The 14,565-nt window shown below is 33.2% G+C and overlaps 1 long non-coding RNA gene across 1 annotated transcript; it reads left to right on the top strand.

The window, feature by feature from the left end:
- Positions 1-3,045: 3,045 nt before the first annotated feature.
- LOC112783172 (uncharacterized) lies at positions 3,046-8,589 on the top strand. The gene is made up of 4 exons (XR_003193318.2): positions 3,046-3,257; positions 3,339-3,366; positions 5,489-5,576; positions 5,715-8,589. It is a non-coding gene; the product is annotated as an uncharacterized lncRNA (long non-coding RNA).
- Positions 8,590-14,565: the final 5,976 nt, after the last annotated feature.

Here is a 14,565-nt window from a genome sequence, read left to right as displayed (position 1 = left end):
TTCGAATCAGGTTGATTCGAATTAGTGGGTGTGTGCGTTTATGTGTAATTCGAATCAGAATGATTCGAATTACATGGAGATGAAGTTCGAATTAAGGTGATTCGAACTATATAGAAATGTGGATTGATTGATTCATGAACCCGTTTTTTATTTGGCTGATTTGCCTAAATATTTCCTCCCCTGGCTTATATATGTGATTTGCCTGAAAATAATATATTTTTATAAAAAAAAATTAATAATAAATTAAAATTTCTTAAATCAAACTTACACTTTAAAAATTTTCTTTATGATGTTGTGTTTCACGCTTTTCCCTTTTCTTTGGTTAGGTAGTTATATACATTAGTGCAATTACGTATTCTTTAGAGTTTAGATATTGTTTTTATTCAGTTTTTAGAGGAAAGAAAAAATAAAAAATAAATTTTTTTAAAAATTTTTTGAATAACTAAAACGTGAAAATAAGTATTTAAATTAATTAAATAATAATAAATCTTTAAAAAAATTGACTAAAGATTGAAATTAAGGTAATGAACAACTAACATCCTTGTATATATAAATATACGTAAGGAGAAGAAGAGAAAATGAAGCATATGCTCAGCTAAGTAGGCACCTTTAATTTTAATTAGCTTGTAAAAGAAAATGCATAGTCTTCAGAAGCAACGAAGTTTATTATTTCAGTACCTGCGTTCATCACCAAACAGCAACAATATTATTCATAATTCAAAAATGATTCTTTCATCTTCTTCTTTATTATTAGCCTCTAACTTTTCTTCCACTGCAGGCAAGGTCATTCCTTGCAAAGGTATGATAAAAAAAAACACAGAAATTCTCAAACTTATTATTATTGTTTCCCTTCATTCCCTTCTAATAATTTCCATATATTACTTGGTTATTTTTTTTCCTCTGACATATGGTAAATATTTGGTTGTTAATATATTCCGGATTTTTTAATTACTTTTTTTGTAAGATAAGTAACAAAAAATTTAATTTTGCATGTATTTAGTTCGTTACGAGATAATTAATAAGATTATATTATTTTTTTTTAAATAATTTCTCGTTCATATATAGTACAAACGAAATATATTTATAATTATATTATTTAAACTGCTAATAGAATAATATGATATTTTACAATATAATTTGGATCAATTTAAATTATTTAATTTAAATCAAAATGAATTCATATAATAGTAATCAATAAAATTTAAAATGTAGATTGAATTCACGCAATCAATCATAACCATTCGCAGAAATTAACAAAATTTAAAATGAAATAAATTATGTAGTTGAAAATTAACTTCCTAAATAATGGATTGCAGCTATTTAGTCACAAAAAAAAAAAAAAATAATGGATTGCAGCTTGATAGTCACACATATATTGCAATTTTTCCGCTTACTAGCACCGTAACTCATGTCTATTGAAATCTCTTCTAAAAAATAGTTTAAATTTGTGAATTTTTTTAAATCCGTACAGATTTTAATAATTTAAATTGAACGAAATTAAATTGTAAATAAAAATTAAACATAATTCAAACTGTACTGAAAAATATAATTTTATCTCGTTGACAATATAAATAAAATAATTATGAATAAAATAATTATGAATATAATTTGTTTATAATGTTAACGAGATATATTTAAAAAAATTACAATCTTACCTCATGAACAAATAAAATATGTACAAAATATTTTGTTATTTCATTGAAAATTCAAACGAAATATCTTTATAACCATCTTGTTTTCTATGTCAGCGAAGTAAATAAATAAGTAATAAATAAAAAATATATAATTTTCTATTAGTGTATTTATATCTGTAAATATTATATTTATTTTATTTATTTAAATAAAAAAATCCATATATATTCCATAACAATATACATCTTTTTGTAGACTTTCAGTCAAAAGAAATTTATGCATAGATAAGATATATATATAATTTTAACATCTCAAATTTAATATAGTAATTAGTACGGTCCCCTGAAATATAATGCTAATCGAAAGTTTAATTTCTCTATGCAGATCTAACTTGTCTATATTTTGCCTAAAACACTTTCTGTCTTTTTCTACCGATTATGTTGCCTGCTCATTTATATATGTTTTAAATGCAATTATTGTCAAATAATAAATAAATGTTAATATTTTCTTCTTCTCCCTTTTTTTTGGACGTGATTTCTAACGGACGTATAACTAACAATTTCTGTTGTGAATGAATGTGATCAGTGCGTACCACCAATATTTCCACGCATATTAGGACACGAAGCATCTGGGTAAGTTGTAATCAATTTGATTGCTCCTGGCCTGTTGCCATTAATGCTTCCCCACCATGAATACATATTGAATTAAAAAAAAAGTCATTTAAAAATGATATAAATAATTTGAAATAAAATATTTCTAATTTATAACTTTATAAATAATGCAAGTTTAAATCTTATAACTAATTAACCCAAATTACTTGCATAAATAATATTATTATATTTTTTTTCTCAAACTTATTAGCACTCAAAGAAAATAAAGGAAACTTTCCAATACTCATTATTCAACTATTCAGAACATTTATTCATTCATAAAACACCCAACTGTGATACATTTGCTTAACTTTATATAGACAAAATCTGTAAATAAAATAATAAAGACAATAAGATATCTTTTTAGTGGTAAAATCTAACTAAACTAGTATTTAGAATTTGTTAAATAAAAAAAATTAGTCAAATTTGCACAAATAAATCCGCAGATTTTGGTGGGACAGATAGGTCGGCTCCTCAGATCAAAAGTTATTTTTCTCTTTTTTTTTTATTAAATAAAAAAGGAATTAGTACTATAAAAATTAATAATTATATTATTTTTAGGTATATTTTTTATTATTAAATTCGTTTCATACTTTCATATATATGTTCAAATTATGTGACCTATTTCTTAAAATAAAGATGATTCTATTGATAAATATTATTTTGAACAATTTTATTAAAATTAAAAATAAAAAAAATATAGTAAAAAAATTGTATTATAACTTACTAATTTTTTATTTGTATTTATTTTTAATTATTATTTTTTAATTATTTTTATTTTTTTTAAAAAAGAGTTAAGTGAACTAGTTCCTATCAGACAATAATACAGAGACAGGCTATAATATTTTAAACCCACTATTAACTTGGTGGAGGATCTGCTCTTTTTTGAAGCAGAGCTTGGCGGGACAGGCTACCCACTTTGCCACCCACCGTGGAAATTTACTCCTAAGCCCGCCAAAATCCACGGATTAAGCGGTGCGAGTTAGTGCGGGATTTTTAAGTTTGACGGTTTCATATTTTCAGTCTCATTTATTTTTTATTTTTTATTTTTTGCAGTTTACGCGGGTCGTTTCAATAGATTTCGGTCCGTTTTCTATCCCTACTCCATGCATACCGCACTATGTTAAATATTTGATCTTGGCACAGAGAAAAGATTGAGAAAGGGAAGATTTGCAAAAGAATAGAGTTTTAGGGCGTGTTTAGTTTAAGAAAATATTTTTTATTTTTTAAAAATTATTTTTATTTTTAAATTTTTAATTTTTTTAAATAATTATTTTTTAAAATACGTAATTCAAATTTAAAATAATTTAAATATAAAATATCTTTAAACAAAACTAGCTAAAATGACTTTCCTAATTACAAAATAAATTAACTTTTTATAAATGTTGCTCCATATTTGTTGATATATTTTGTAGTTTGTACCTAGCTTGTTATATAATAATAATCTTCGCAAGATATCAAAAAATGCAATAATTTGGCTATATAATGTCCATGTCTATAATTTGGCCACATTTATTCTGTAATAATTTCTTAAACTTGTGCCTTTTGATTTTCTTGAGTAGCATCTCAATTCCCATTCTGATTTATCCTCGAGTCTTGCTCATTTGTTATCAAAGAAGAAGAACAAATTAAAGAAAAAGAACCGTATCTCATGTATTTCTTTATATACACACAAATAAATTATAAAAATTGGTTTCATTAATATTACAAATATGCAGCCGTATTTTTATTCTTTACTCTCAATCTATTTTCAAAATTCTCTTAGAAAAATATTGAAAACATTTTAACATTTTCAAAACTTTTTATTATTTTAAAAAATATTGTCTTAATTCGTTTTCAAAAAACATAACCAAACATATTTTTAGTTTTATTTTTTATTTTCACACAAAATAAAAACTAAAAATAAAAATTATCAATAGTCAAGAGAAGAAGTTGAATTTAAGTTATTTTTTTCATCCTTTTAACGTAGTCACCAAAATAGATTTAAAACTTAGTTATTGTAGTGTCTGTTAACATAATTATGTAGGAGATAATTTATTTTTCTCTTATAATAATAGTATAAAAGACATAATAGAAAAGAGAAACTTGCACTATTATATATTTTAGTTCAGCCATTTAATATAATGTGATCTATATTTAGTCTCCATCAGATATATTTTTTACTATAATTTTCAGAAATTACAAATATCAATTTCCTAGAATTGTTTCTAATTCTATTAAGAAATACTCATGTTTCAAACCAGGATTCTTTTGTTTAAGCTCCCTGTCGCCTAGACTACAACACTAATTAAGTACTTTTTCGACTTAGTAAGAGGAGTCTCTCATACTCATGACATAAAACAGAAATACATCAAAGAGTAAAGTATCATTTTTGTCCCTGACGTTTGGTGTAAGTCCTATTTGTGTCCCTAACGTTTAAATCGTCCTATTTGTATCCTTAACGTTTATAAAAGTGATTCAATGTTATCCCACTATCAATTATACCAACAAATCAGATTATATTTTTCAATTATTCTCACTTGGATATATTCATTCTCAATTAGGTCTCACTTGGATGTGTTCGATTTTAATATTATACCCACTATTTGTGTTTAGATTCAATTATGTCTCTAGAAAAGTGAATTATGTAAATATTGTAGGAATTAGTTTCAATATTTGATGAGCTATTTTTCGGAGTAGATCATCGATTCTATCCCAGACATTTGTATTCTAACTTCAAGAAGAGATTTTTAAAACTCAAACTAAAGCGCCCATGATGTGTAATTGATGGCAGGATAACATTAAATCACTTTTACAAACGTTAAGGATACAAATAGGACGATTTAAACGTTAGGAACACAAATAGGATTTACCCCAAACGTTGGGGACAAAAACGATACTTTACTCTACGTCAAAAGAATTTGATATATTCAATGACTTTTTCTCTAAATTAAATTTTCTTTGACTTTTTTTAATGACTTTTATTAATACCTCATATTTTTTTCTTTTTCTATTAAAAATAAAAAAAAAAGATAAAATAAAAAATAACATATTCAATGAATAAAATGAAAGAAATGATGAATGTAGCAAAAATTTTATGAAAATTTAGAAAACAATGCTCTTACTTTTTGCCTTTTAAGTCTTGGCTAAATGCTCCTTTTATATAAGTGCATTACTTCCAAAATTTGAAGCTATCCATAGTGACAATTTCTACACTCTAAAGACAGGATCGTAGTTGTCTTTCTCCTTTAGAAAAATGAATGCAACAGCAGAGGTAGTGAAGAACTGAAGATGCAAATATGACGTGGACACAAGGTAGCAGTGATAGAGGGTCATAATTGTGTTGTCTTTGCTGTCTTTTACTGTTTTTTTTCTTTTCTTTATGGACCTTAACCTCTCTGTAGTTTTCATTTTACTGTTCTTTAACACTAAATCCTCTTCTTGGTTTCACAGGCTACCCCTCTGATTTGGTAAAGGAGCAGCACCACCAAGTGTATTTTGGTATGGCAGGCTTATAGCTCACTCAACACGCTCTGACTCTAGCTTCACTTCTCACAATGCTTGCAATTTCCAGTGGGGGTTAAATCTCCATTGGTTACCTAAGCTTTCCATTGATGTTCTGGCTGCGATCTCCTGAGCTAGTCTGTTTCCCTCTCTCGGCGTCCAAGCAAACCCTATATCCTGCAAATCATTCGAAAGTATTAGAATATCTTTGAGTATTGCATCAATTTTCCAAATTTTTTCTTTTGATTTTACTGCTTGAACAAGAATTAGGCTATCTGATTCTATAATAGTTTTTCCAAGTATTAAGTTTTCGGCCATAATGATAGCTTCCCTGAGTGCAGTTGCCTCTGCTATTAGGCTTGACTTGGCTTTGAAACTTGATGCAGATCCTGTAATGATAATTCTCATGTTATCTCTGATTATTGCAGCTGAAGCTGCTTTCCCCGTTTCTCTACAAAAGGACGCATCTACATTTATTTTTAGCCAATCTTTCGGTGGAGGTCTCCAGGTAACTTGCTTTCCTCTTCTATTATTCTTGTGTTGCTGTATTTCTTGCTGTGTGTTTCTGGTTTGTCTGAAGTTTGCCTCTATTTTCTTTGCCATGATTATAGTTGCTTTAGGATTGACTTCATTGTTTTGAAAGATAAAGTGGTTTCTGGATTTCCATACAGCCCAACATAAGAAACCTAAACTGGCTATATCATCCTCTGCCTGCCTTTCACCTCCAGCTCTAAGTTTTTGAATCATCCCTAGGAACCATTCTCCAAAAGAGTACATCGAGGTTGGTGTTGGTATGCATTGGATTTGTGAGCCGAACCAAACTGCTCTGGTCCAAAGACACAATAAAAGAGCATACTCCACCGTCTCCTCTGCCTCTAAACATATCCTATAGTTAGGGCTTTTTGCAATCTTTCTTTTAGTCAGATTGGAATTAACTGCTATTATGTTTTGAGCTGCCTTCCAGAGAAAAATTTTTATTTTTTGTGGAACTTGCATTCTCCAAATCTCCTTCCAAAGAGCTTTAAGATCTGTGCTTGTTGATGCCTTCTCTCCCTCTTCCTTTGTTTTCTCCTCTTTTGCTGTATAATACCCTGTCTTGATTGTGTAATCTCCATCTATCTTATATGGCCAAATTAAAGTATCCTTCTTATTCACTAAGTTGATAGGAGTTCTTAGTATTCTTTTAGACAAGTTAATCAGAAAAAGGGTGTGAACTTTATTAGCATCTCATCCTTGTCCTTCAACTAACAACTCTTTAACTTTCATTCTTCTCGCATTCTCTAGTGCTTCCAATCTGTGTTTTCCTTCAACCCAATTGTTCCCCCAAACCTCTACTTTAGATCCATCTCCAATGCTCTAGCTTCCTTTTCGTCTAAGAAAATCCCTGCCTTCTAAAATGCTTCTCCAGACCCATGATGGGCCTCTATGCACTCTAGCTTCCCAAAAACTGTTGTTGGAAAAATATACTGCCTTTAAGATTCTTACCCATATGGCTTCCGGATTTCTTAATATCCTCCAAGCCTGCTTTGCTAAATGGGCTAGATTTTGTAATTCAAAATCTTTAAATCCTAAGCCCCCATCCTCTCTACTCCTTAAAATTTTTGCCCAACTTTTCCGATGAATACCACTCTCTTTTCCTGAGGATGCCCACCAAAATTTTGCCACCCTTGCACTAAGCCTCCTACAGAAGTTTTTAGAAAATTTCACAACATTCATGGTATAAGCTGGAATCGCTTGAATCACTGATTTTATAAGAACTTTTTTTCCAGCTTGGTTCAGTAATTTCTCCTTCCATCCTTCTATTTTGTTCATAACCTTCTCCTCTATCCATTCCAAAGCTTTGTTCTTTGATCTTCCCCATATAGTTGGTAGTCCAAGGTACTTTCCAGGATTCTCCCAAGCTGCCATACCTAAGATCTCCTCTATATTGACCTTAGTTTGAATAGGAATAAGACTTCCAAAAGAAATGCCTAATTTCTCCAAATTTATTCGCTGACCCGAGGCTTCAGTGTATCGATTAAGAACTTGAATAATCTGATAAACCTCCTCTTCCTTAGCTTTAGCAAAAATAATACAATAATCAGCAAAAAGTAAGTGTGTTATTGATGAATCCATATTCGATGATGATTTTTGACTAGAATTGAATGGATTTTCATCATATAAACTTGCACTTATTCCCTTGAATAGCATGCTTTTGAACTTTCCTTCCAAATTGCGGTTGATTATGAAAATATGCTCTTTTGTGCCTAATTTAATCTATTTTATTCCATTGGCCTTCCATTCGATGCCTTGATATTGTTTGTGAGTGATTTCAGGTGTATAAGGTAGGAATGGATTGGAGAAAATGGAAGAAGAGCATGCAAAGTGAAGGAGACAAGAAGAAACAAAGGAGATGAGCTCAGAGACGTGTGCGTGCCCACAGCTACCCTATCAGAGCGCATAGATTGCATCGAGCGCGTCGCGCGTCCAGCCAAGCATCGCGTAGTGTGCGTATGCACCGCTATTTGTGTGTACACACAGGCCTGGATTTCTCGCGAAGTGTGCGGACGCATGCATCTGTGCGTCCACACAGGTGTCCGCACATGACTTCATTAAAAGAGCACGTGTCTCGTGATTTGGGAGCTTTGGAGGCCCATTTCTGAAGTCTTCTAGCTCATATTGGAGGGAAAATGAAGGACATAACATAGCATATCATTAGTATAGTTTTAGGAGTAGTAGTAGGAAGCTTTAGTTAGTTTTTCTCTAAGTTTTTCATCATCTCTATTAGGGTTTATATTAGGATTTTACATTCAAGTGCCATTTCCATTTTTGATCTTGGATTTTGCTAAGCTTCCATTGTAAGTACTCTTTTGTTATTACTCTTTATAGTTACATTGTCATTACTCTTTCTTCTAATTCAAGTTATAGTTCAATTTTGCTTCTCTGTTGTAATTTTAATTTCTTGTTGATGAATTTGATGTTTAATATTTGTTTCATGCTTTCTTGTGTTATTCTTGTTGATTGAGACCACTTGTTGCTTTTAGTTTCAAGCCATTTCTTATTTTCTCTATGTTTAAGGTTTTTGCCCTCCAAGTGTTTGACAAAATGTCAAACATGGTTTTAGGCTAAATTTTTGGTTCTTGGCTTGGGTAAAGTGAGTAATTGGGTTCCTAGAGTTGGAATGTCCAACATTTAGTTTCAATTCTTGAGTTGTTAATTGTTCTTGTTCCCACTAACACTAAGTTGTTGCTAAAGCAATTAGCAAGCAATTTAGGATTTGTGGGTTAAGGACACTTATGCTCATTTAACTTACTTTCCGATGTGAGGGTTGATCAAGTGAGACTAATCCATCATAATTGTCATAGTTGTAGTTCTAACAAGGAAAGAACCCTTAGATCACTCCAAGTCAAGACTCTTTTTGATGCTTTTAATCTTTCATACATTTCCATGTTAATCTCTTTTATACTTTACTTGTTTATATTACATAGTCGGTTCTTTAATTTCTTAATTAGTTCAATCATTACAATTTTTCATGTTCTTTTATTGATTTATATGTTTATTTCTTCATTCACAAACCCTTGATCACTACAATCGGATTTACATACTCATTGTTCTAAAGTACTCCTTGGGAGACGACTCGGGAGTCAATACTCTTGGTTTTAAATTAGTTTTGAATTGTGACACATCTTGTGAATTTCTAATTTGATCGGCGGCCAACTTGTTGGGTTAGGACTATACTCGCAACGCTAACTCCAATTTTGAGGAAAATTCCTAACCCGCTTTTGGTCACCATCAAATTTTAGCGCCGTTGCCGGGTAGTTCACTTTAAGTGCAATGAGTTCTACAATTTTGGTTGTTGTAAATATGTGAGTAGTGTAAATATTTGAATTTTGATTTGCTACTTAGAACTAATTGTTGATATTACTTTTCTCTTTAGTAGGAGGCGCCTCTATCTTAGAATTGATAGCAACTAACACTTTTTGTTTGTTTAGCCTTGGACAAGTGGATATAATTAGAACATATATATACTCATTGGTTCATTATTTTTGTTGATACCATTGCGTTTTATTTTTCCTATTCATCATGAACTATCACCCTTTTACCTTGGAGTCTGGTTGTTATCATGTTGTAGGAGGTAGCAATTCCGACGTTGGTCCACCTCAAGGTATGGGATGTCAATTTGAGGAAGGGTCACAAGCAATCAACTCTTGGTAACAAGGACTATTGCGAGGGCCCCACGATCTTAATGTATATCAACCTCTCACACCTAGTGGAACACGTCCTCACCACAATTTTGCTCGTCCATATGCTTATGCTTCATACCCTCAACATGAAATGCAACCATCATACCCTCAAGCTCCTTTACTTTTTCCACTACCGATTCCCTCCCCATCCATTTACTTACCTCCTCACCTGGGACAACCTAGCTTCTACCACCATCCAATCACCATTAACTCCCCTTATGGAGAGCCTAGCTTTCAAGTCCTCATCCAAGAGCAAAGAGAATTTCAAAGGAAGCAAGAGAATTGCATGGTAATTCTTGTCGAGGCTTTGTCACGTCTAGCACCCTTTCACTCCACCCCTAGTAACCTTGCTCCTCCACCCTTGCCACACCCATCAACCCCAAAATCTAACATTGATGCTATAACTCTGGAAGGAAGCGAGCCACTTAATGAGATAATCCCTCAACCCGCCCTTTCGAAGGAGGAATCTATTGATGGGGGTGAGGATTTCATTGAAGATAGGAGGGAGGATGACCTTGAGGTAGATAGTCACCATGAGCTTCCAAAAGGTTTAAGTGATGAAGAAGATGAAAGTGACCCACTAAGTCTCCCCAACCAAGAGGATAGGCTACCCCACCAAGAAGCAAGGGAAGATTTGAAACCACTGCCACCTCATGTCAAATATGCGTTCCTTGATGAGGAACATAAATTTCCGGTGATAGTGACAACCGACCTCTCCGATCAAGAAGAGCAACAACTCCTTGATGTTATCCGGAAGTATAAGAAGGCAATTGGATGGAGCCTAAGTGACATTGTGGGAATAAGTCCTCAAGTGTGCCTTGATGAGCGGATAATTTATACGCTTTTTGGCATTGTTTTTAGGTAGTTTTTAATATATTTTAGTCACTTTTTATTATATTTTTATTAGTTTTTAAATAAAAATTATATTTCTGAACTTTACTATGAGTTTGTGTATTTTTCTGTGATTTCAGGTATTTTTTGGCTGAAATTGAGGGACCTGAGCAAAAATCTAATTCAGAGGCTGAAAAAAGACTGCAGATGCTGTTGGATTCTGACCTCCCTGCACTCAAGTGGATTTTTTGGAGCTACAAAAGCCCAATTGGCGCGCTCTTAATTGCGTTGGAAAGTAGACATCCTGAGCTTTCCAGCAATATATAATAGTCCATACTTTGCTCGAGATTTGATGGCCCAAACCGGCGTTCCAAGTCAGCATAGAAATTCTGGCGTCAAAACGCCAGAACTGGCATAAAAGCTGGAGTTAAATGCCCAAAATGGCATAAAAACTGGCGTTTAACTCCAAAAAAGTCTCTACATGTGAAAGCTTTAATGCTCAGCCCAAGCACACACCAAGTGGGCCCGGAAGTGGATTTCTGTATCATTTACTTATTTCTGTAACCCTAGGCTACTAGTTTTCTATAAATAGGACCTTTTGCTATTGTATTTTCATCTTGGTTCTTCTGGTTCCCTCTCTGGGGCCGAAGCCAATGATCACTGATAAGCGGATAACTTATACGCTTTTTGGCATTATTTTTACATAGTTTTCAGTATGATTTAGTTAGTTTTTAATATATTTTTATTAGTTTTTAAATAAAAATCACATTTCTAGAGTTTACTATGAGTTTGTGTGTTTTTCTGTGATTTCAGGTAATTTCTGGCTAAAATTGAGGGACTTGAGCAAAAATTAGATTCAGAGGCTGAAGAAGGACTGTAGATGCTGTTGGATTCTGACCTCCCTGCACTCAAAGTGGATTTTCTGGAGCTACAGAAGTTCAAATGGCACGCTCTCAATTGGGTTAGAAAGTAGACATCCAGGGCTTTCCAGAAATATATAATAGTTCATACTTTTCTCGGGTTTAGATGATGCAAACTAGCGTTCAACGCCAACCTTCTGCTCTATTCTGGAGTTAAACGCCAGAAACAGGTTGCAAAGCAGAGTTAAACGCCAGAAACAGGTTACAAACTGACATTTAACTCCAAGAAAGACCTCTACATGTGAAAGCTTCAACGCTCAGCCCAAGAACACACCAAGTGGGTCCGGAAGTGGATTTCTACATCATTTACTCATTTCTGTAACCCTAGTAACTAGTTTAGTATAAATAGGACTTTTTACTATTGCATTTACATCTTTGGAACATCTTTGGAACATCTTTGGATTATTTTTCGATCCTTGGATCACGTTTTGGAGGCTGGCCATTCGGCCATGCCTGGACCTCATCACTTATATATTTTCAACGGTAGAGTTTCTACACACCATAGATTAAGGTGTGGAGCTCTACTGTTCCTCATGAATTAATGCAAAGTACTATTGTTTTTCTATTCAATTCGAGCCTATTTCTTCTCTAAGATATTCATTCGCACACAAGAATATGATGAATGTGATGATTATGTGACGCTCATCACCATTCTCACCTATGAACACGTGCCTGACAAACACTTCTGTTCTACATGCAAACAAGCTTGAATGCATATCTCCTAGTCTCCTGATCGCGAGATCAGAGTCTTTGTGGTATAGGCTAGAATTATTGGCGGCCATTCTTGAGATCTAGAAAGTCTAAACCTTGTCTGTGGTATTCCGAGTAGGATCTGGGAAGGGATGGATGTGACGAGCTTCAAACTCGCGAGTGCTGGGCATAGTGACAGACACAAAAGGATTACTGAATTCTATTCTAGTATGATCGAGGACCGACAGATGAATAGCCGTGTGGTGACAGCGCATTTTGGACCATTTTCACTGAGAGGACGGGAAGTAGCCATTGACAACGGTGATGCCCTACATAAAGCTTGCCATGGAAAGGAGTAGGAAGGATTGGATGAAAGCAGTAGGAAAGCAGAGATTCAGAAGGAACTAAGCATCTCCATATGCTTATCTGAAATTCTCACCAATGAATTACATAAGTATTTCTATCCTATTTTATATTTTAATTATATTTTAATTACCAATTCACCATAACCAATTGAATCCGCCTGACTGAGATTTACAAGGTGACCATAGCTTACTTCAAGCCGACAATCTCCGTGGGATCGACCCTTACTGACGTAAGGTTTATTACTTGGACGACCCAGTGCACTTTCTGGTTAGTTGTGCAAAGTTGTGATAAAGAACTAAGATTATGAACGTGCGTATAAAGTTTTTAACGCCGTTACCAAGGAATGAACGATCACGATTTCCCACACCAAGTTTTTGGCGCTGTTGCCAGGGATTGTTCGAGTTTGGACAACTGACGGTTCATCTTGTTGCTCAGATTAGGTAATTTTATTTTAATTTTAAGCTTTTTATTTCTTATTTTCAAAAAATACAAAAACAAAATTTTTCTTCTTTTTCGTTTTTCCCAAAATAATTTTCGAAAAATACCAAAAAAAAAAAAATTAATAAAATCATAAAAACTAAAAATTTTGATGTTTCTTGTTTGAGTATAGTGTCAATTCTTAAGTTTGGTGTCAATTGCATGCCTTTAATTTTTCTTTAAAATTTCGAAAACTCATGCATGTGTTCTTGATGAGCGGATAATTTATACGCTTTTTGGCATTGTTTTTAGTATGTTTTTAGTATATTTTAGTTTATTTTTATTATGTTTTTATTAGTTTTTAAATAAAAATCACATTTCTGGACTTTATTATGAGTTTGTGTATTTTTCTGTGATTTCAGGTATTTTCTGGTTGAAATTGAGGGACCTGAGCAAAAATCTGATTCAGAGGCTGAAAAAGGACTGCAGATGCTATTGAATTTTGACCTCCCTACACTCGAAGTGGATTTTCTGTAGCTACAGAAGCCCAATTGGCGCGCTCTTAATTGCGTTAGAAAGTAGACATCCTGGGCTTTCCAGAAATATATAATAATCCATACTTTTCCTGAGATTTAATGGCCCAAACCGGCGTTACAACTCAGCATAGAAATTCTGGCGTCAAAACGCCAGAACTGGCATGAAAGCTAGAGTTAAACGCCCAAACTGACACAAAAGCTGGCGTTTAACTCCAAGAAAGGTCTCTACACATGAAAGCTTCAATGCTAAGCCCAAGCACACACCAAGTAGGTCCCGGAAGTGGATTTCTACACTAACTATTCTAGCTTACTCATTTTCTATAACCCTAAGTCACTAGTTTATTATAAAAACTACTTTTAGTGATTCATTTGGTACCTCATGACACACTACACGTTTCATATTGTATCTTCTACGGCATGAGTCTCTAAACCCCATGGTTGGGGGTGAGGAGCTCTGCTGTTTTTTGATGAATTAATACAATTGCTACTGTTTTCCATTCAATCACGCTTGTTTCTATTCTAAGATATTCGCTCGCACTTCAACTTGATGAATATGATGATCCGTGACACTCATCACCGTTCTCAACCTATGAACGCGTGCCTGACAACCACCTCCGTTCTACCTTAGACTGAGTGCTTTTCTCTTAGCCTCCTGATTCAGATCAGAGTCTTCGTGGTATAAGCTAGAATTATTGGCAGCCATTCTTGAGATCCGGAAAGTCTAAACCTTATCTGTGGTATTCCGAGTAGGATCTGGGAAGAGATGATTGTGACGAGCTTCAAACTCGCAAGTGCTGGGTGTAGTGACAGACGCAAA

The sequence above is a fragment of the Arachis hypogaea genome, chromosome 20, assembly GCF_003086295.3.
Source record: "Arachis hypogaea cultivar Tifrunner chromosome 20, arahy.Tifrunner.gnm2.J5K5, whole genome shotgun sequence".
Lineage (NCBI taxonomy): Eukaryota > Viridiplantae > Streptophyta > Magnoliopsida > Fabales > Fabaceae > Arachis > Arachis hypogaea.
The sequence above is the reverse complement of the archived record's forward strand: the minus strand, read 5'-3'. Positions and strand labels throughout refer to the sequence as shown.